The sequence below is a fragment of the Molossus molossus genome, unplaced genomic scaffold (genome assembly GCF_014108415.1).
Source record: "Molossus molossus isolate mMolMol1 unplaced genomic scaffold, mMolMol1.p scaffold_m16_p_15, whole genome shotgun sequence".
NCBI lineage: Eukaryota > Metazoa > Chordata > Mammalia > Chiroptera > Molossidae > Molossus > Molossus molossus.
This window is the reverse complement of record NW_023425350.1, coordinates 81,363,427-81,387,234: the sequence shown is the minus strand read 5'-3', so window position 1 is coordinate 81,387,234 and position 23,808 is coordinate 81,363,427. Positions and strand designations below refer to the sequence as shown.

The 23,808-nt window shown below is 48.9% G+C and overlaps 1 protein-coding gene across 1 annotated transcript in view; it reads left to right on the top strand.

Moving 5' to 3' along the window:
• Nucleotides 1-23,808, top strand: part of NPAS2 (neuronal PAS domain protein 2) — a 175,232-nt gene that overhangs the window by 53,104 nt on the left and 98,320 nt on the right. The window lies entirely within an intron of this gene.

Here is a 23,808-nt window from a genome sequence, read left to right as displayed (position 1 = left end):
AAACTGAACTGCCATTTTATCCAGGGATCCCACTTCTAGGAAAATTAAATTTATTTTAATGGACACAACTTTTTGAAAATTTATTTTCTGTCAACCTTATTCCCATTCTGTTGGCAAGTTGGTGGGAGAACAGCTGACGACCCCTCAGTGGTTGCTCCGACCCATTCGGCGGCCTGCTCGGTGGCCGCTGAGCTCCAGGCTTCAGTAGGAAACTGCTGAACGGGCACAGAGGGCACCTGTGCCTTCAGACCCATCTGCGACCTCAGGCTGAGCAGCAGCGATCGCGAGAGCTGGAGCAGTCCATTCACCCTGAAATGCCTCCTTGGTCACAGCCTTCTTAGCCTCGGCCTGCTCTTCCTTTTCAGTGTCTCAGCTACACAGAGCTGTGGCAGGCAGGTTAACCGAGGATGCCTCTGAGAGGGCGGTGGTCAATTTGAGGATACCCTCCTTCATTTGCAGGGCATCAAGCGCTCTGGGCATTGTGAAAGTTCCCCTTTAAGTTATTCGGAAACCAGGAACAATGCCATGTGGGACTCTCTCTGGTAGCACAGAAAGGCAAAGTTCCTTTCCTCTAAAGAGGATCTATGTTCTGCTACTGAGTACTGTCAACCTGAACACTTTAAATCCTCCCTTAAGGATTTGCAAACCACACAGATGGAATTTGGACCTGATACCTGTCACTTATGGTCATGGCTATTGGAAGGAAATTGTTTTCCTCCTTGGGGTTAAAAAAAGCAAGTTTCTTGCCGTGCCTTCTGTGTGGGCAGCTCACTTCCCATCTCTGTTTACAGTGAGGTCTCCTTGGACTGCCCACCATGGACAGGGTTTATCTCTTTCCTTTGCCTCATCCCACACAGCCTTATATCAGCGCTTAAGGTCACTAGGGTTCACCTCCTGGAAGAGCCTACCTTCACCCTGCATACTCCCAGGACCCCCGCTTCCACTCTGTGTTCAACCTGAACAGACTCCTCATGTTCTTACCAGCTCAGTGGTAGTTCAGACGTTTCCATTCTCTTGTCCTCCATTTTCAGTTGACTTCAGCCAGAGATTGTCCAGGAACCTGGGAGTGAACCACATGTAGTTAGTAAATATTTTATGTCATGACAATCAAGGTACCCCATCTTGTCTCTGGTAAATACCAACTTTTCTGTTCAGTTTCTCAGCCCAAAGATGGCATGGATGGGCCCCATATCTTTCCATGTCCTTGGTAGTTGAACACACACCACCAGCCAGCACTAAGTGTGTGGAGCTATACAGGTGTCAGCAGGCATAGTTCTGGCAAATGTTGGTGCTTCATGCCCTCCAGGTGAGGAGTCCTAGAAGGGCTGGGCCCTTCCCTCTGTGCCTTTGAGCTTTGTGGCCTTTAGGGGCAACTTGGACTTTGGAAGAATTGGTTCCTGTATCATTTCGGCCCCAGTGACTCCTGTCCTCATCACTGCTGTTCTGGCAGCCTTCTCCCAGGTGGTCCGGGTACCCTGCCACACTGCCACAGGCATCCTGTTTCTTTCTTTCAGCCCCATGCTCTAAGGCAGGGCTTGGCAAGCTATGGCCTGCGGGCTACCTCTCAACCGTAGCCTGTTTTTGTATATAAATTTTTATTGGAATGCAGCCACACCTATTCATATGTCTGGCTACTTTCATCATACAGTGACCTGCAAAGCTGAAAATGTTGACTATCTGTTCCTTTACAGGAAGAGTTCGCCTGCCCTCTGACCCCTGCACTAGGCTGCCCCACTCCTTCAGCTCTTCCCTGGAGCATCTTGTATCGAGGCCTCCCCTCCTCGTCACCCACCACATAACCTCGCCAGCACCAGCCTTGTTCCACGACAGTTCCCGCCTATCCTCAGCCTGGTCGGGGTGTGTTCTTGGGACACTAGAAATGCATCACTACATGTTAAAAGACATTTAGTATCTTGCCCTGGAAACCCTCACTGACGTTTGTTAAATACTTACAGTGCTCCTGCCCCATCAGGAGCCTCTCACTGCTGGGTAGGTGTTCCATTGCAGCCCTTTCAGGGGAGGTGGCTGCCTTGCCTCCACCCATTTGCAGATTCATGCACATACACAGTTTAAGCAGTAGACATAATCTTGGAAATAAAACAGCAGCAATTATGTAAACCAGTTTTAGGGAAGTTCTGTAGCACTTAATGGCGCCAGACGAGCTCCCCTTTCAAAGCAATATCAGAAGGATGAAGCATTAATTAATCAAGTAGTGCTGAAAACAGTCACCAGCAAGAATGTCTGTTCCATAGAAGAGGTGCTTCACTGTGCTGTCTGTGCCCGAAGGAGCATGAGCTGTTGATGGCCTCGGTCGGAAGTATGGACTGTGCAGCCAGACTGCTTAGGTGGGCATCCCCACGACGACGCAAACTGATGTGATCGTGGGCAGGTCGCTTAGCATCTCTGTGCTACGGTTTTCTTGCCTGGAGAGAGGGGCCATGAGGTTCCTGACGTGATGCATAAAGTAAGAGGAATTTTTTTTTTTTTTTTTGTAAAGGAGCACTTTATTCACTGGTGGCATAGTCTTCCTAAATCAATAGCCCTGAGCCTTCTTTGTTGCCTGCTTTTAAAGGTACAGACTACAGACAAAAAAACTACATTCTTGGTGCTGCTTTTGGCACCGTTAAGGGGGGACTGATACAGAAGGGGCGAGAGGAGCTGTTACAGAGGTCAGGGCAACCATTAATCTCTTTCAGTAAGAGGAATATTTTAAAGTACTTAGAGCAGAGCCTGCCCTTAGGAACAAGCTTCACATGTTAGCTGTTACCATCATTTGGCACTGAATCCTCTGACCTTGTGTTTCCTCATCTGTAAAGTGGAAATCACAGTAACAAACCTCTGTTTTGTTTGAGGAGTAACTAGGGTGGATTTAAAGCACCAAAACAGCACCTTAGGAGCCGAATAAGTTGTAGATAGATGCCGTTCTCCATTTCTCCCTTTCCCTGCCAAGACTATCTATAAATTCCTTTTTTAAAAGAAATGGTTTCTGGAAACATCTGGAACGTAGTGGCTGTACTGGCAGGCCTTCTCTGACTGTTTTGGCTCGTGCTGAGCACTTGTGAGAAGCCAGAAAGTCTGTGAGTGTTCTCTTGTCCTTCAGTGCTACTTACCCTTGACATAGCTGCCACCTCCCACCTCCCTCCCCCATGGTGCTGCTGCAGTGCTATTGGATGACTCTGTCTACTGAGACAGTGATGAACCGACTTACCTGTCTGTCCGTGTGACTGGCAGGTCTTGTTCCAGGATGTACTGAAGACCCAATGGTTCACTGCACACACAAAAGTAACAAATAAGCAGAAGCCTCGTGAAATCTCTGTAAGAATACACAGTGAAGATTCCGGTCTTAAGAATTTTGCAGTATGGCTCATTGTCTCAAAACAATATTAAATCCCACAAAAGTACCATATAAATATATCCCTTTTTTAGCCCATCTCCAAATTGCAGATTAAATGGAAATATGCACACGAAATAATAGCCATAAAACATGAGAACTCCACTGTATGATTCCCTAAACCTCTGTGCTTTCTCTAATCTTTATATTTTGTTCAAACATCATTTCACTTTTAATGCCATCTCTAAAAATATCCTTATAATTATGACATTTTAAAATGTTTAGTTTTTTTGCCCTGGCCAGTTTGGCTCAGCGGTTAGAGCGTCGGCCTGCGGTCTGGAGAGACCCGGGTTCGGTTCCCGCTAAGGGCACGTACTTCGGTTGCAGTTTGTCCCCGGCCCTGGTTGGTCGTGCGGGTGGCAGCCACTCGATGTGTCCCTTCACGTCGATGTTTCTCTCTCTCTCTCCCTTCCTCTCTCTCCCTCCTACTCTATCTGTACAAAAAATGGAAAAATATCCTCGGGTGAGGATAAAAAAATAAAATAAAATAAAATAAAATGTTTAGTTTTTTAATAATTCACTGGGGATTCATGTGATGAGTGGCTTTGGTTCACAAGATGAGCAGGGCTTCTGGGCCTGTGTGGAGGATGCTGGGCCCAGCAGCCCTGGCTGCCGTACCGCAAATGGTGGTGTCTGTGTGCCTTGCTGGACTGCTGAGAGCATTGCAGGCTTCACAAGGGCTTAAGGGCAGAAAGTGGCTTCACCTTTCAGTGAACCTGGGAAATGAGGGGTTTCTGGAGGCTTTTGTTCAGAGGGAGATTTTAAATATAATCTAATCACCTTTTGCCTGTCAAGCAGGTAGAGAGAGTCCTGGAATTAGACCCAGACAGTGGAGTGTAACAATAGACGGATTACACTTGTACTTGCTGGGTACTGAGCACCCCACAGGCCAGAGACATCATCTGATCCCGTCGAGAAACTGGGACTTCTTATAGAGCAATTACTATTTTCAACAATTAATGAAACAGTGTAAGATATGGGCTTCCTGCAGGCGTTCTCCGTGGTCAAGGCAGGGAGCACCCAGGGCTCTGTGCTCCTCATCCGAGACTGCTCTGACTCGCGGCTCCCAGCACCGCCTGAGAAAGGTGGCTGGGCCCTGTGACCAAGTGTTGGGCCTCCTGAGAGATAGTCTGTCTACCACATTCTTGAAAACGAGTGTGGAATCCTGGATATGTTGGCAGGTTGAAGAGAATTACAGCGGAACCTCAGTTCTCGAATTTAATTCATTCTGGAAGGCTGTTCGAGAAGCAATTTGTTTGAAAACCACATCATTTTTTTCCCATTAGAAATAATATGAATTGAATTAATCCATTCCAGATCCCTAATTGAGTCCGTGTTTTAGACTTTCTTTTTTTTAATTTTTTATTTTTTATTTTTTTTAATTTATTTATTTTTGTTGCAGATGTTTCTCCTTTTCCCCCCACTGATTTCCCCCTCCTCCTCCCTTCCTGCCCCATCCCCAGCTTTGTTGTCCATGTCCATTGTTCATGCACACATGCATATAAGTTCTGTGGTTTATCTCTCCCCCACCATCCCCTCTTCTGGGGATTGTCAGTCTGTAACCCACTTCCATGTCTCTGGGACTACCCCACTCCTCAGACTGTTACGTTCATTATATTCCACAAATAAGTGAGATCCTATGATACTTGTCTTTCTCTGTTTGGCTTGTTTCACTTAGGATAATACTTTCCAGATCCCTCCATGTCGTCTCAAAGGATAACAGCTCTTTCTTTCTTACAGCTGCGTAGTACTCATTGTATATATGTACCACAGCTTTTTTATCCATTTGTCTACTGATGGACACTTGGGCTGTTTCCAGATCTTAGCTATTGTAAATAGTGCTGCTACAAACATGGGAGTACATATATTCTTTCTGATTGGTGTTTCAGGCTTCTTAGGATATATTCCTAGAAGTGGGATCACTGGGTCAAATGGAAGTTCAATTTTTAATTGTTTGAGGTAACACCATAGCCTTTCTTATATGCAGTATGTATGTGTCTGTTTATGGAGTCTCCTTCCATAAACATTAGGTAGCTGTTCTTCTGGGTTATTTCTCTCTGCTGTCTGTTCCACTAGAACATGCTCCGGGCTCACTGGGCCTCTGCCTCATTGAAACCCTATCCAATGATGCTTGTTGTGCCTGAGTTTTAACACCTGCCTGCAAACACCGCCTTGTCACTGAACAACTTATCACGTGGTTTGCTACTTCTTTGTCAGGGTGATATTCTCAATAAAACTTTGGTTTTCTCCCCATTTCTCAAGCATTCCTTTGATTAGCGAAGTAGAAATATCTCCCTTCACTCCCTTTGAAGGGATCTCCTCAGCTGCCGTCTGCTGCTGCTCCCCTGAAGGTCAGGAGTTCCCTAGTGGTCGGGTCCTCCTCAGCATCAACATCTACTTCCAAGCCCATGGCCTTGCCCAGAGACACAGTATCCTCCACAACAGACTCAGGCCACAGTTTCTTCCAGGCTGATCACACGGTCCTGGAGGACACGTCCCCCCATGATTTGTCTGTGGGCCTCAAGCAAGTGAAGATATTAAAATGTTCCTTCTAGAATTCCCTGAGGGTTAAATTAGTTTCAGAGATCACCTCAAATTTACCCATGACAGCATTGATGGACCTGGAGAACATTATGCTAAGTGAAATAAGCCAGTCAGAGAAAGACAAGAACCATGTGATTTTACTTGTATGAGGAATTTAATGAACAAACTGAACTAGCAAGCAAAATAAAGACAGATTCATAGACAGAGAGGAGGCAGACAGCTCTGGTGGTGTGGGGGGTGATGGGGTGGGGGAGTGGAAGAGGGGTGGCGGGGCTGAGTAAAAAAAGAAAAACAAGAGAAGGAACTTGTGGACATGGACAGCAGTAAGGTGGGGGGATGGGAGAGGGCATAGGGGGGATAAATGGTGATGGAAAAATAAAATAAACACCTCGGAAACAGTGCCTTTGTGTAGTTTCTTAAAATTAGAAATGGCCCGCTGGCCCATGAGAGAAGGGTGACAGGTGGCAAGAACCGAACAGGGATGAAGCTGTGTTCCTCCAGTTCAGCCTCCGAGCTGGGGGGTGGGCAGCAGCCTTGTCCATTACAAGAAGTACCCTGAACCCAAGGCAATATGCTCAATTAATATTTGACAAAGGTGGCAAGAGCATACAGTGGAGTAAAGACAGCCTCTTTAATAAACGGTGCTGGGAAAATTGGACAGCAACTTGCAGAAAATGAAACTAGACCATCAACTTACACCCTACACGAAAATAAACTCAAAATGGATAAAAGACTTAAATGTGACTCATGAATCCATAAAAATCCTAGAAGAAACTGTAGGCAACAAAATTTCAGACATCATACGCAGCAGAATTTTTACTGACACATCACCTAAGGCAATAGGAACAAAGGAGAAAATGAACACATGGGACCACATCAAACTCAAAAGCTTCTGCAAAGCAAAAGATACAATCATCAAAACGGAAAGGCTACCCACTGTATGGGAGAGCATAATTGCCAATGATATATCAGACAAGGGGTTAATTTCCAATACATATAGAGTGCTCATACAACTCAACAAAAGGAAGACAAAGAATCCAATTAAAAAATGGGCAGAGGAACTGAATAGACACCTCTCCAAACAGGACATACAAATGGCTAAGAAACATATGAAGAAATGCTCATCATCACTAATCATCAGAGAGATGCAAATTAAAACAACAATGAGGTATCACCTCACACCTGTCAGAATGACCACCATCAACAAATCATCAAACAACAAGTGTTGGCAAGGGTGTGGAGAAAAGGGGACTCTAGTACACTGCTGGTGGGAATGCAGACTGGTGCAGCCACTATGGAAAACAATATGGTGTCACCTCAAAAAATTAAAAATTGAACTTCCATTTGACCCAGTGATCCCACTTCTAGGAATATATCCTAAGAAGCTGAAACACCAACCAAAAAGAATACATGTACCCCCATGTTTGTAGCAGCACTATTTACAATAGCTAAGATCTGGAAACAGCCCAAGTGTCCATCAGTAGACGAATGGATAAAAAAGCTGTGGTACATATACACAATGGAGTACTACGCATCTGTAAGAAAGAAAGATCTCTTATCCTTTGAGACGACATGGAGGGACCTGGAAAGTATCATCCTAAGTGAAACAAGCCAAACAGAGAAAGACAAGTTTCATATGATCTCACTTATTTGTGGAATATAATGAACATAACAGTCTGAGGAAGGGGGTAGTCCCAGAGATGTGGAAGTGGGATACAGACTGACAATCCCCTAAATAGGGGGGTGGTGGGGAAGAGATAGACCACAGAACTTATATGCATGTATGCATGAACAGTGGACATGGACAACAAACTGGGGAAAGGGCAGGGAGGGAGGGGGAGGGGGGAATCAGTGGGGGAAAAAGGAGAAACATCTGTAACAAAAATTAATTAATAAAAAAAAAAAAAAAAGAAGAAGAAGTGCCCTGAGTGGCATTGTTTTTCCCAGAGGTATTTCTTCACACTTGAATCCACTCAATGAACAATTGCCTGGTTACCCAAGCTTTGCTCTTAGCCCTCCACATCACATTCGGCGTGTTTCTCATGACATCATTTTTCTTGAAAACGCACAGGCTTTCAGAGTGGCAGACGGGCAGAGGCTGCACTCCACACCACAAGGCCAGCTGTCCTTCGCAGCGTCTCCTCCTGTGAGGTGGAGGTCCTCTCTGGCATTTTATTTCATCACAGTTGAACATTTGTTGGGGAATAAATCCCTCTGCTTCTATATGTTCTTGAAATTCTGTCATGAAAATTAGCAGCAGCTACTTGGTGTGAACAGGCAACCTCCCCATCCCCCACTCCGCTGTGATGCTACTTTCTTTCTTACATTTATGGAAGAGCCCGGCTGGTCCTGAAGGAATCACTTACAGCAGGGGTGTCTTCAGGAGGTCAGCACGCGGCATCTTTGCTTTTTCACATGTCATTGCTTCCAAAATGCCATCACTGGCTACCTGCTTTTTGTTTATCCAAATCAACAACAATTCTCCTACCTCTTCAGTTGCCTGCGATCATTGTCTCGTGAATACTTTCATACCCGTGGCAACATCAGCATTCCTGATGGCCTTTTATGTTTTACAGTCATGCTAATCATTGATTTCGCCATGCCAGACTTCGTAGCCAGACCAGACAAGTAAATACCTCTATTACACTTTGCAGTTAGTTCTTTTTTTTAAGCTCTGTTGTTCTCAAAACTTGCCTTTTCACTAACCATCTATCACTAGCCATCTTGGGTCCCACAGTGACTTACTATGCATATTTAATAATGATAAGCAGCAGAAAAAAAAAAAACACGAAAATATTCACAACACAATTTCCTGAGATGTTAACAACACTTTAGCTTCAAACTGGCTTATATTCACGTATTCTCTCCGTTGCTTGTTGCCTGAAAGACACGTGACTGATCATACAGGCAACAGCATGAAAGGGTTGCCAGGCCAACAACCGAAGTTTTGTTCAACAACCAATACATTTTTTTGTGTGAACAACTTGGTCAAGAACCAAATTGTTTGAGATGGGAAACATTTGACAACTGAGGTTTGACTATATTTTCATCGTGTTTAGAATCAGAAGCTCATGGACAGGTAGTATATGCACACACACTGGAAGGTCACTCAGCATGTAAAGGAAGGAAGCCCCGACAGCTGCTGAGTCATGGACAAACCTTGATGACACAAAAGGACACATGCTGCGTGATTCCAAGTACGTGAGGCTCCTGAAGCAGTCGGCTCCCTGAGGTAGCATGTGGGATGGTGGTTCCCGGCCTGGGAGCAGCGTGGAGAGGTAGTGGTCAGTGGGTGCAGAGTGCCAGTGTGGGAAGATGGAAAAGCTCTAGAGGTGGATGGTGGGGTTGGTTGTGCAGCCTTGTGAATGTGCTTAATGCCACTGAACTGGCCCCTTGGACACGATCAAGATGGTAAGTTTTATGTGAGGTGTGTGACCGCGCCTTTCCTGGGATTTAACAGGCTCTGCTCTGTGGGTACAGGAGGTGCACGGCTTGCCGAGACTTGAAGGAGTGGGCAGGTTTGCATTCTGTTGGTGTCCTAGACCACAGGTCGTTTACTTTGGCATTTTTAACAAAGATTTGGTGCTCATGGAATTTGCCAGTCAGCCTGGTCTTAAGGCCCAGATTGAGCAGCCTGTACTTTTCTTTCACCTAAAGGCAGAACAGTGGCAGGTAGCATAAAAGCTTTCCCAGGGCTATTTTTCCCTTGAAGTAACAAACAGGAAGCTGGGTGAGCAAAAAGACACCCACATGGAATCAAATACTGCAGAAAGCAAATTTAAAGCCCGTGACTTAGCTCAGAAGGGAAATGGAGAGTTTAAGACAGAGTTCTGGTGGGAGGCCATTCAGCTGCAAACATGCTGTCAGTCCTGTTATTCCACCACACTGCAGTGAATCAAAGCATTTTCTTTCCCTCCTTGACCACTGCTCATTGTTGTGTTGCATTAACCCGGATCAGGCTGGCCTGAGGGGCAGCTGACATCAGTGGAGAGACCTGTTGTGGCGATGAACTGGGCGTCATGGGCCCTGTTATCTTCCGTGTTCCTGGTGTCTCTAGTGACAGACTGGAGCAGCCTATCCACTTTTCAGCATTTCTCTAGGGTAGAAAAGACAATTGAAAATTTTGAACCACAGTACATGGTGGGTAGCATTTTGTGGGACCAGAACACGTGGCGTGGAGGCGTGCATCCAGGGTTTGCCCCTGACGTTGCACAGGGCAGCATCTGCTCCTCTGTGCTGCACACTTCTGGGCCCTCAGGAGGGCACGAAGTCGGGGTTCAGCCTCTTCCTTCCAGACCTGGCCTTCCTGGCGAGGCTGTGGGTCAGATCTGTGAAAGGTCCAGGAATCTGTCTTGGTGACTGTCCAGCTGCTAGCCCTGTCTGGGAGCCACAGCCTTAGTTATTTTCCATCAGTGGAAACAAACAAAGAGCTTCAAAGTGAGCACGATGCATGGTTGGGTTGGGAGGGGAGTCCCTAGAAGCCAGGCCACTGTTAATGTTGGGGTTCGCGGCAGGCCTGCTGTAGCTCAGGTCTTTTAGGAAAGCCGTACCTCACTGAAATCCATCTCGGGCCATCTCACCTGTATGGACAACACGGCAAACAGGTCACAGCACCTCCCATGCTGAGCTCCTAGAAGACAGCAGAGTCCGCAGACCCCTCTGCCAACACTGCCACTCCCTGTGCCCAGTGGTGGACACCTGCCCTCCGTGCTCAGGGAGGAAGTGCCCTCGGGAGCAGGAGCTGCAGCGAATGGAAGAGGCAGTGACCCTGGTGACCAGAAAAAGGACAGGAAAGTAACAGAAAGCTGATAGGAGAACTGAAGAGCTTTGGTGTCCCAGGGCACTTGACTTTGTACACAGTCCACTGATCAAGAGCCTCCTCCCTGAGCATCCCTGGTCGTGTTTGTGGTGATGATTGCGCCATCTGGAAGCGGTGATAGCTGTGTTCACTTTACTCTGCCGAGGCAGACAGTGGGGCGTGGCATTGGATGAAATTGCTCCCTACAAAATGGGTAAAAGAGAACTTTCTGGAACAATTTGTTTCTGAGAAGAATTTGTTTCATGCACAGTTCAGCCACACTGGCTCAATAGCATATCTGATATTCATCGGCCTCCCCCTCCCTTAGGCGGGCCCTGCAGCCCCTGAGGCTTTCACAGGCCGCTCACACTGAAGAACATCTGTGGGTATTATCACACCCATTTTGCACACGGATGTTCTGATCCTTTGCACTCTGGTTAGTGTCGCAGCTTTCGGTAGTAAGTCAGCGGGACGTGGACCTTGGCTCAAGCAGCTCCTCCTGGCGTGTCCTAGCGAGCCTGTCACTTTGCTGCAAAGCAGCTGCATCTTCAGCTGATGAGCCCTTCTGATTTTATCCCACAGACCACCTTGTAAGAACCACACAATACCAGGGACCAAGTGGAACAGAACCATCAAACATGCTGAAACACCGCGTAGAGTGTGAACGCTCTACAGACTGAGGACTTCAGAATGTATCAATTGCTTGTAGGGTCACCAAGTCCAGGAGCTACGTGTAGATCTTCGGGATGCCTACACTGATCATGAGCAGTGGTGACCGGTCCAAGTTAGCCAGTGCCCTTGGCAGCAGCAGAGACGGGTCACCTATGGCAGAGGACTGCCTCCCGGAGCTAGGCAGTGCCAGGACCAGTGGCCACCTGGCTCCAGATGTGAGGGGAGGGTGGCAGGAGGAAGGAAAATCCAGAGGAGTGTCCCAGGAGCTCAGCAAGGGTCAGGATCAAGGGTGGCAGTGTTCCCTGGTATTCATGCCTAATCAAGAGTTCCATAGGCCAAGAGGAGATGGGCTCACACGTGGCAGAAGGGGCATGCTTTGGAAACAGTAAGAACCCAGAAAACCAGCATTCCATCTTTCCAGAGTTGGATAAAAGCACGGGAAAGATTTACAGTGACAAGCTAGAGAAAAACAGCTACAGTAGTCCCTGCGATTTCAGTCAACCACAGTCTGGGAACAGTAAGTGGAAAATTCCAGAAATAAACAATTCTTACTTTTAAATTGCACACCATTCGGAGTAGCAGAAAGAAATCTCGTACTGTGGCTCCGCCCTGCCCAAGATGTCAATCAGCCCATGGTTCAGCGTGTCCACACTGCAGGGGCTGCCGGTCCACTGTCCCTGTGCAGCAGACTCTGGTCAGACAGTCAGTGCTGGTGCCGGTCACCCCATGCTCCTTAACGATGGCCAGAAGCCATCCACAGAACTCTCAGTGCAGTCTGTTGTTGTGACTGTTCTGTTTCAGCATAGTTCTTGTTGTCAGCCTCTTATCATGCCTCGTTTATAAGTTAGACCAGTCCAACCAGAGCACACACTGGCTGCTCACTTCCACGGAGAACATTTCAGGAGAAGCCTTGACAGTCAAGAGCAGGGAAACTGAGGATGTTTGGCCTGTGAAAGAGGTCTCAGGGGCATGAGATCATTCTTCTCTGATATTTGAGAGCTGACCTTATCTCCAGGATGGCTTTAATAAAAAGAAACAGTTTTAATGGAAAGATAACAAGCGTCGATGAGGATATCAGGAAATCGGAATCCTCATGTACTGTTGTTGGGATTGGAAATGGTACGGCTGCTGTGGGAGAAGCCGTGGAGAACAGCCTGGCAGTTCCTCAGACACAGACTTCCCACATGGCTGGCAGCTCCACTCCCAGACACCCCGGAGAAGGGAAAGCATGTCCACACAGACACTTGACGCACGGTGTGCACAGCAGCTCTCTTCACACGAGCCAAAATGTGGGAGTGACCCAGTGCCACCAGTGGATGAATGGAAGCGAAGTGTGTGTGTGCACAGGATGGAGCATGGGAGGCCTTGAGAAGGAAGGAAATTCTGTAACATGCAACATGGATGAACTTTGAGAACATCTCTTTTACAACAGAAGCCCGTGGCAGAAGGTCACTGTCATGTGATTCCTTGTGTTTGACATGTCTGGAATAGGCAGATCTGTGGAGCCGGAGAGGGTCTGCAGGAGGTGGGAATGGAGCAAGCACTTATGGGTGCAGAGTGTGTCTCTGGGTGATAAAGCTTTGAAATTAGAGAGAGTTATGTTGCACACATGGTGAATGCAGTAACGCCACGGAATTGTATACTTTAAAATGGTTATTTATGTTAAGTGAATTTTACCTCAATGTATTTTTTAAAAATAATCGAATCTGAGGGCTGTCTTTCTGTGATACCAGCAGGGCAGGTGACGAGTGTCACTGTTTGCCGGGCAAGAGCATTGAGGCCCAAAGGGGCCTGCTAGGCCTATCCTGATTGCTAACCCAGCGCCCCTCCGGCCAGCCTGGCAGCCTGTGTCCTCAGCTCTGACTTCTCACCCACCTCCTGCTCACCATCCCCAAAGTCCTGCCCGTAGCCCAGGCTTCGTAAATATGTGATGTGCTGAGGAGGAAGAACCAGAAAAGGATGGAGGAAATGTTGGGGCCCCTCTGCTGTATCCAACTCTCAGGTGCAAAACACACCTGAGCTTACCCAGAGCCCAGCTTCCTGTGTTCTGATGTCAGTTCAAGCTGTGCTCTGTGCCCTGGGTTGTGGTATGGAGGTCCTGTGAGGGTCCGAGTGAGGGCGCAGTGACGCAGACGCAAGCAGCCGCTCCCCAGAGGTGGGAGGGAGGAGGCTGTGCAGTAAGGCCCCAGGAAGGAGCTCTGGGCTGGCACTGCAGGGCCTGTTGTTTCTCTTGTGCTGGAGTGGGGATTGAAGGGCAGGCCCAGCAGCCCCTGCCAAGTGCCACTGCTCCTGGTTTGGTACCGTGTGTGTGTGTGTGTGTGTGTGTGTGTAGTTCTGTCTTTTAACCATATATATAGCTTTGTGGGACCACCACCATATCTTCCCTTGATTAAAAAAGGGATCTCACAAACTTCGTCAACACTGACTTCCTGGTGCTTTCCTGGTGGCAGGAAGGAGCTATTGTGCATTTGCAGTGGAGGGAACACAGTTCACATTGTGTCCTAGACTGTGTGACACAACAAGCCTCTGCCATGCCTCTGTGATGTCACACATGCATGCTGCACACACACTGCACAAGTGCACGCTTTCTCTTTGATGTCACACGTGCATGCTGCACACACACTGCACAGGTGCATGCTTTCTCTTTGATGTCACACGTGCAGGCTGCACACACTGCACAGGTGCACACTTTCTCTGTGATGTCACATGTGCATGCTGCACACACACTGCACAGGTGCACGCTTTCTCTTTGATGTCACACGTGCAGGCTGCACACACTGCACAGGTGCACACTTTCTCTGTGATGTCACATGTGCATGCTGCACACACACTGCACAGGTGCACGCTTTCTCTTTGATGTCACACGTGCAGGCTGCACACACTGCACAGGTGCACACTTTCTCTGTGATGTCACACGTGCATGCTGCACACACACTGCACAGGTGCACGCTTTCTCTTTGATGTCACACGTGCAGGCTGCACACACTGCACAGGTGCACACTTTCTCTGTGATGTCACATGTGCATGCTGCACACACACTGCACAGGTGCACGCTTTCTCTTTGATGTCACACGTGCAGGCTGCACACACTGCACAGGTGCACACTTTCTCTGTGATGTCACACGTGCATGCTGCACACACACTGCACAGGTGCACGCTTTCTCTTTGATGTCACACGTGCAGGCTGCACACACTGCACAGGTGCACACTTTCTCTGTGACGTCACACGTGTATGCTGCACACACACTGCACAGGTGCACGCTTTCTCTTTGACGTCACACGTGCAGGCTGCACACACACTGCACAGGTGCACGCTTTCTCTGTGGAAGACTTGGAAGTGTTGGTAGACTACTCCCAAGGCCTGTTTCCTTGGCTGGGGAAAGAGAAGAGCCTGCTGTTTACCTGTCTTCTTTCAGGAGATGTTGGCATGAAGTCATATGTCTTGAAATGGAAGTTGCTTTCATCTGTAAGGAAAGGAGACTGACCTAACCCGCAAAAAATTACTTGGAATCACATGTTTCCCACACTTGCACATGTTGATATGCATCCTAAGGGGCCTGTAGTCAACAGTGGGCTGAATCTAAACAAGTAGAGGGAGAATTTGCAGCCAGAAATCAGAGCTCAGAAAAGCCATAAATATTAACTTCTTCAATATTAAATTTCAAATAGGATTTTTTTAAACTGAGTCCAGTCCAAAAAATAAAGGCCTTGCTGGGATCCCCAGGGCCAGAAGTTGCAAATTCTGTCATAGGTGGTGCAAGCAAGCCCAGAGGTCAGAATGGGTTCATGGCCTCCCCATCAGAGCCTGGTAGGAGACCCAAGTCAGGTCCTTCACCCACAGCTGACTTATTTGCAGAGAGGCATGTCAGAGTCACATGGTAGCCACACACTCAGGATATGAAGGACTTACGTACACACTGAGGAGGAGGACCGACTTCACAAGTCACCCTGACTTGGCACCATGGTCATTAGTAGAAAATGCTCTGCTGTAACCAGGGTTTCTGCTCCTGTGGCTTCTGGTCACCCTTCCAGGTCCAGCCTCCTTGTCTCTTGTATGGACACCTGTGTAGGTCATTCTTACCCAGAAGAGCACATGGGCTAAACTGCCATCTTCAAATAGTTTTAAGACATCATTTTTATATGATATGTCATAGTTTACAAAATTATTTCTTATTTCACCAAAGGATAAAAACCACAGTCCAAAAAAAACAAGGTGATTCTCCGAGGTTACCAGCTGCGCGGTGATGGAGCCAGCACACCCTCCACCACACTCCCCTGCTTCAGGCCAGCATGGCCTCCCCGCCCCTCCTGCCCCCCCCCACCCTGCCCACCCTTCCCTCCCCTCCCCTCCCGCATTGCCCTGAGCGGCCCAGGAGTGTGTGGGGGAGAAGGAGAGAAGCCCTGCCTCCACTGGGGGCCCTGCAGGATCCTGGCCCTGGCCCTGCCCCAGAAACGCCCCCCAGGAAGGGCAGGCCTGGTTTCCAAACCAAGACCTACAGCCTCAGTCCCATGGGGCACTTTTCAAGCTGCTTGCTTTCGTGCGAAACCACGTAATTGTCAGTATTTTAAAGTTTCTGTGAGGCCGCTCTTCCTGAATGCAGTTCCTACCTTTTTGTCTAAATCCAAGTCCCGCTCTCCTCACCTCCCTGTGGCCACACAGGGCACTTAGGAACTTATGGAACTGCAGACATTGCCTTTGGAAGACAGAGCAGTGATTGCATTCATTTTCCTGCAACCAAAACAGCAGATGACAGAAGGGGAGCATGTTCCCTGCACGACTCCCTGGTCCCCTCTCCAACGCAGTGTTTTCCTTCCCTGGAACACCTGGCCTCACGGTGGCATAAAGATCACCATGTTCCAGTCTTACTACATTGTCATGACACATACAGGCAACATGCACATACATGCACACACACAGCCGTGTAATGGGGAAACCTCACATGTGATCGTGGCTAAGAAAGGCTGTGTTGGTGTTCTTGTTGACATCACTTTGCATGACCTCACAATGTCTGCATGCACAGGGCCGAGACATGCCCTGGGGAGCTCGCCAGCTGTCGCTCTGCGTGGACAGGACCTTGCTTTCGGTCTGGAGCGAGGCAGATAAACAGTGTAACCATGTGAGGGAGGAGAGAATCTCAGATGAGTAGTTTAGTGATAGTATAGGTAAAGAAGAGAGAAAACATTCTTGGAAAAAGAATTAGGAAGGACATAATACTTTGTACTGCCATTTTTAAATGTGTATATTTTAATTGTATACATACATATAATAGAGAACTTGACTTTGCCTAATGAAAAATGGCTTAAGGTCCTTTATCTTTTTATTCTTAATGAAAAAAGGAATGAAATGCAACGATTATATATTGCTCTCCCTCAGAAAACAATGAGAAAAATGTTTAGTGTTTTATTTAAACCAAACATCTCTTTCTGGTTTATTTACTTGCGTGTTGGTTTTCTTTTCTGGTGGCCTTGGACTGATGAGTTCTGTTCTAAAGAATCTGAGAGTTTCTCCATAGCCACTGGAGTCCAGCACACATGACCTCACCGAGGTGGACACGAGAGAGAATTAAGGGGGACATGCTCACAGCTGAGTGACCATGTTCCTGGAACATGGGATAATGCTGACTAATAAATGCTTTGAATAGTAGATTTGACTAATGTATAGTCAACTGATTTTAACAGCATGTCACTTTCAACTTTGGTATATTGGCCAAAAATATAAAACAAATTATTTAAAGTAAAAAAAAAAAGAATCCAAACTTTTCCTATTTTACCATGAATTTCAGTTTTTAAAACAACCGTAGTTGGCCGTGACTGCGGAGACAAGGTGGGTGACGTTTTGTTACGCAGACGCGGCAGAGCTCACAGGCCTCACTCAAGAAGGTCCCGACGGAGGGGAGTCAGCCCTTCGAGGAGCGGGCCTGACTCCAGTCCATCCTGCCCCAGCAGGGGCCGTGGGCGCCAGGGGAGTGGTGTAGGGCAGTGAGCGGGAGGCCGCACGCGGTGGTGGCGGCGGCAGTGCTGCCCCTGTGCCGGCAAAGGGGCTGTCTCGCTACCATGAAGACATGAGCAGTCCGTCTTTGAGGCAGGGAAATGGCAGTGGGTGTCATCGTGCTGTTTTCTGCAGTCTGGGGTTTTCTAAGGAACTGTTTCCCTAAGCTTTCTCTGTATTTTCCTCCCTGCTGGGTCCTGTCTGCCCCTTAGAGGCTGGCCTGAGCTACCCTCCCCCAGCCTGGGCCATGAGCTGGCCAGCTCTCTGTCCCTGGACCGCCCCAAAACCCCATCCTGAATTCATGACGGTGGAGAGTGCTCAGAGCTGACCTACTTTCCCCCTGGCCCACAGCTAAGCCTGTTTAACACTGTCCAGAGGACCAGGCAGAGCAAGGAGCTTTCTGAGTCATGCAGATGGCAGTCTTCTGTGTGAACATGGTTTAATCTCTTTGCTGAGTTTCCATTAGTGTAAAGGGGTAGGACCCAGCACCCGAGGTGATTCAGGGACAGGCCCACACACAGGAATCCTGCATCCCTGGCTGCTCCTCATCACGCCGAATTCCTGCTGGGAGCCAGTGGCCCAGCTTCTCTTCAAACTTTAAAAACAGATCCCTAAACAGAAGCTCTTCTGCTGGTATCTCGTGTCGGGATCCTGTGCTGGGCGCGTGAGTGTCCACTACTTGCCGAGATGCACAGAGGGTGGGAACTGTACCTGCCTTCGGTCCTGGGTCACCACTAGAGGGGCGGGGCGGGGACTGTGACCTAGCCATGGCCAAATGAATTGATGTCATCCCCAGGTGAGGATGAAGACAGCATAGGTAGGAGTGCTTCCTCGGCCTGGATGGTGTGGGAGGGCTGGAGAGATGCAGAGGGTGGTGATGGCAGCAGATACAGGAGGACGCCGTAGCCGTATAGATGTCGTGTAGATGTCGGGAACAGGGATGGGGAAGCTGTGGCAGAAGGCGGGGCTGCCTGCTCAGCTCTAGCTGTCTGTGCTAAGAACTCGAATGTGCTCTGAGCTTAGAGCAATGTGTGCTGGTAGGTGCAGGTGTCCCCACCCACTCACCACGGTCATCCCTTGCTGAAGTGCTGCCACGTGCCTGCTCTTGAGTGTCGGAGTGTCTGTTAGTCATTCAGGGAAAAGTCGTAGGACCAGATAGTGATAATTAAACAAGCTGGCATGGCCCTAGCCGGTTTGGCTCAGCAGTTAGAGCATCAGCCCACAGACCAAAGAGTTGAGGGTTCGATTCTAGTCAAGGTCACATACTTCAGTTGCAGTTTGGTCCCCAGCCCTGGTCAGGGTCATGTTTGCAGCAACTAGTCGATGTGTCCCTCTCACATTGATGTTGCTCTTTCTCTCCCTCCCACTCTATCTGAAGATAAATGGAAAAATATCCTTAGGTGAGCATAAAAAAAAAAAGAGCTGGCATGAGCCCTGGCCAGTTTGGCTCAGGGGTTAGTGTTGGCCCTTGAACCAAATGGTCACAGGTTCGATCCTCAGCCCCAATCAGGGTTGTTGGGAGGCAGCCAATCAGTGTGTGTGTTTCTCTCTCTCCCTCCCTCCCTTCTGCTCTGTCTAAAAACCAGTGGAAAAAAATATCCTCGGTGAGGATTAACCAAAAAAAGGAGAGCATTAAAAAAACAAAAACAAAATCTAGAGCACTATCTATTTCACAAACTCATGTGCTCTATACATAGCAAAATGCCTCATAAAAGGTGTCCTGGGCCCACCCTTTTTAACGTCAGAGCCCTGACCAAATGGTCCTGACTGAGGGGTCATATCTTAAACTCTCCTTGACACCCTGAAGCCACCACTAAGAGCTTCAGAGCTGGGTACAGAGGGCAGTTGAGCCAGTGGGCAAACTGTGCATTTATTAGGATAACTTCATTAGACATTTGTCAGAGAACTCAGTCTCTATTTATCTTATTTTCTTAAGAATGTGTTTTTATTGATTTTAGAGAGAGAAGAAGGGGAGAGGAGAGATAGAAAAATCTATGAGAAATAAATATTCATCAGCTGCCTCCTGCATGCTCCCTATTGGGGATCAAGCCCTCAAACCAGGCATGTGTCCTGACCAGGAATCAAATAGGTGACCCCTTGGTGCATGGGATGACGCTCAACCTACTGAGCCACACTGGCCGGGGCTCAGTCTCTGTTTTAAAAAATAAAAAATAACCCTGGTCAGTTTTTCTTAGTGGTTAGAGCATTGGCCCACAGACCAAAGGGTCTTGGGTTCAATTCTAGTCAAGAATATGTACCTGGGTTGTAGGTTCAATGCCCAGCCCCAGTCGGGGTCATGGAGGAGGCAGCCACGTGTCTCTCTCACATCCATATTTCTCTCTCTCTCCCTCCCTTCCACTCTCTAAAAATCAATGAAAAAGTATCCTCAGGTGAGGATTAACTACCTAAATAAATAATACATTTCCCAATGTCTTGCCGTTTCCTCAGTGTTACCCAGGGCAGACCTGAATAAGGGGAGAGATCATGTAAGCCGTCTTTAATTTACAGCAGGAATATCTGAACGTACAAAGTGGAGATACTGGATATTTCTAGTCCTGCCAGGGGCAACACCCAGCTGGCCTTTCCATAGTGTAGAAGTCAGACATGTCTGTGTCTGCTGGCTCTTCGTTTGCATGGTGAGCAAGCCATGTCTCCGCCTGCCTGTCCTCCGCCAGCGTCTTCCTGGGGAAGCTTCCAGGCCCCTCTCCCAGGTGGGCTGGGCTCCCTGTGTGTCTGTGTCTGTTCACGGGTCTCGTCTCCCTGCGTGTGCTGTCTGTGAGGCAAGCCTCCTTCGGCTGCAAGTGCTTCTTGAGGAGAAGAGGGAGGTCAATGCCGGCCTCAAGGATCCCGGTTCACACAGACCTCAGTGCACATGGCATCATGTAGCAGGAATGGGATTGGAGAACGTGCGGGCTGCTCTGGGAAGCTGGGAAGCACTAGAGAAATCTGCCATTGTCCTGATTATAGGAATGCTTGGAGGACGGGTGTGGGGTAAGAGGAGGAAAGAAATTGTTCTGTGTCGAAAATCATCCTCTAGGCAAAGCGGATGAGGTGTTCAGAGATGTGACCTTCCTGTGGTGCCTGCCTGATGTCTCACGAATGTGGCCTGTTCGCAGGGGTGTCCCCTTTTCCTTCTTCCCTCCCTAGTGAGGGTTGCGTCCCGCTGGGTAGGCTGGGCTTCCTCCGGGCGCTCCTTCGCAGGCCCATGTCTCCGCGTCTGTGCTCGCCCTGGAGATGCACACGTGCGGGGTGCCGCCAGCGAGAGGTGACCCCGCGGCACAGAGGTGACCCAGCAGGCCAGAGGTGACCCCGCGGCACAGAGGTGACCCCGCGGCACAGAGGTGACCCAGCAGGCACAGAGGTGACCCCGTGGCACAGAGGTGACCCAGCAGGCACAGAGGTGACCCCGCGGCACAGAGGTGACCCCGCGGCACAGAGGTGACCCAGCAGGCACAGAGGTGACCCCGCGGCACAGAGGTGACCCAGCAGGCACAGAGGTGACCCCGCGGCACAGAGGTGACCCCGCGGCACAGAGGTGACCCCGCGGCACAGAGGTGACCCAGCAGGCACAGAGGTGACCCCGCGGCACAGAGGTGACCCCGCGGCACAGAGGTGACCCAGCAGGCACAGAGGTGACCCCGCGGCACAGAGGTGACCCAGCAGGCACAGAGGTGACCCCGCGGCACAGAGGTGACCCCGCGGCACAGAGGTGACCCCGCGGCACAGAGGTGATCCAGCAGGCACAGAGGTGACCCCGCGGCACAGAGGTGACCCCGCGGCACAGAGGTGACCCAGCAGGCACAGAGGTGACCCCGCGGCACAGAGGTGACCCCGCGGCACAGAGGTGACCCCGCGGCACAGAGGTGACCCAGCAGGCACAGAGGTGACCCCGCGGCACACAGGTGACCCCGCGGCACACAGGTGACCTAGCGGCACACAGGTGACCCAGCAGGCACAGGGAGGTGTGCCGGGCACCGGCTGCACAGACTGACCCATGTGCCAGTCATCAGAGCTGATTTTCCAGCCATCAGCTCAGATCAAACCAGAGCCTTGTGTCGTGTCTGGAGGGCTGTCCAGGTGGCTTGGATGTACTTCCAGGGCTGCATCCACCTCTCCAGGGCAGCCACCCTCAGTTGGATCATGTCATTAGAGACCCAGTGGCTCTGACTTCATGGCAGCTCTGAGATGTGGACACGAAAGACAGTAAGTCCCAGGAGCAGCGCAGCTGGTCAGAGAGCTCCTGAGGGACCCCCTGCACCTGGCTCTCAGCACAGCGGGTGGGCAGGGGCTCCAGCCTTCTTGGGAGAGCAGGCTACATCCTCTATTTAACCTGTAAAGAAAAGGAGTGATTGCAACAGAGAAGGAGGAAAGCAATGCAAAGGAAGTCTGTTTTGTACCAACGAAGAGGGTAGCATTAAGCACCGAAGGTCCTGGCCACTCATTTCAGTCATGGTTTCTGACCACTGGGAAAGGAGGCGTTTCACCTGTCCTGCCTAAGGGCTTCGTGTGAATGAGCTGCCCTGAGGGGTTCCTCTGTGCACAATGGGAAGTGGGGACCAGCCCACATTTACAGGTGAGGCAGCCATTCCCCAGGCTCCATCTAGGCCACCACACTAGGTGAAGACAGGGTCATGGAGGACATTCAACCTGCATCTCATTTGCTCCCAAATTAATTTCACCAGCTCCCAGTTAGCAGTCCATGAAACATTTCAGTTATTCTGATATTAATATTCCACAGCCAAAACAAATTTGACCTCTTGTCTCATGGGCACCTTCTTTTCTCTTTACTTTCCTTGCAAACTTGAACACAATTAGGATGTACATTCCCAGGCCCAGAAGGGTTGGGATGAGCCCTTCCTTGATCTGCGGCAGCTGAACAGCAGTTCCAACAAAAGCTTTCGTTGACTCAGCTCCAAGCATGACTCACAGGTCTCCTTCCCCTCCTGCTGATTTGTGTAGGCCCCTAATGTCCACGCCTGACCACACATGGTCCCCCAGCCGATTCTCTAGCTGACTCATGTTTGTACTGTGCAGTCTAAACGCTTCATACAGGGCCCCTTAAAAGAAAATTTAACTGATTGGAATGTAAGTTCCAAAGGTGGCAAGAACACGCCATGTTAGGATGGCGCTCCTACTTAGACACAATTTGTATTTTGGGAATTCTTTGCTGACCAAATGATGTCATTATAAATTTACTTAATAACTTTTCTAACTTCCTCTGGCCACTGCTTCATTGCTATGTCACCAGTCCCCTGATAACAAGTCATGAGACCCTTAGAAGGGGGACCACGAGTCTAACAGGCAGATAGCTCCTCAGTGTTGACCTTGGAGAAGCTTGTGTTGTGATTTCTGAGGGTCATGGGAGCTTTCTGAGGTGGGCCTTGTGTTGGGGGTTCTTCTGAGAACCCGGCTCAGGCCCCCAGTAAGCCCCAGGGGCCTGGCTACTTGGGAGAAGCCAGAGTGGCTGGGTTGAGGACGGCCCTGTCAACCTGGCCTTTCAGGAGTCGGGAAACATGCTCGAGTGTGCTGGGCATGTCTCAGCGGAAGGGGAGCTGGGGTTGCAGGGCCGGCAGCTGTCCGCTTCCCACTGTCCATGTCCTTCAGCAAAGCTGTTTTCTTCCTCCAGACAATGAACCATTGCAACCAAATCAATGTTTCCTGAGGAAGAAAAATTAAAATATGAAAGTTATTTCCTAGCCTCTCCCAAAGGACAAAGGGAGATGAGTGTCATGGTTCATCACTGGCTGGTTTTCAAAGCCTTTGTATTTCTTAAACATAATGAGGAATAACCATTATCGAGCTCCTGGAACTCTCACACGCTGCTGGTGCACTTTGTAAACAGTTCAGCAGTTACTAATAAAGGATATCTGAAAGTTGCAGAAAAACAAATTGCACATATTATGTGGAAATGTAACTAATATACAGTTTAAAAATAAGTTTATCACTACCTCATCCAGGTGACTAGGGTCACCGTGACAGTGATGTGCCCTGTTAATACCCTTGATATGATGTGACGAGAGGGGCACTTCACCTCCGAGTGCTTCCTCTTAAAATCCATATGCCCCGTCTGACCATGAGGAAAATATCAGACAAACCGAAATTGAGGGACATCCTACAAACACTCCACAAAATTGTCAAGGTCATCAAAACAAGGGAAATCTGATACATAACCACATCCTAGGGATAACAAAGGAGACATGGTGACTAAGTTTTATGTGTCCTGGATTGGAGCCTGGAACAGAAAATGAATAGTAGGCAAAAACTAAGGAAATATTAATAAAGTATAGACCTTATTTACTAATAATGTATCAATAACGGTTCATTGTGACACTTGTACCATGCTGGTATGAGGTGTGTGTAGTGGGAGAACTAGGTACAAGCTATGTAGGAATGCTCTCTAATGGCTTTGCATTT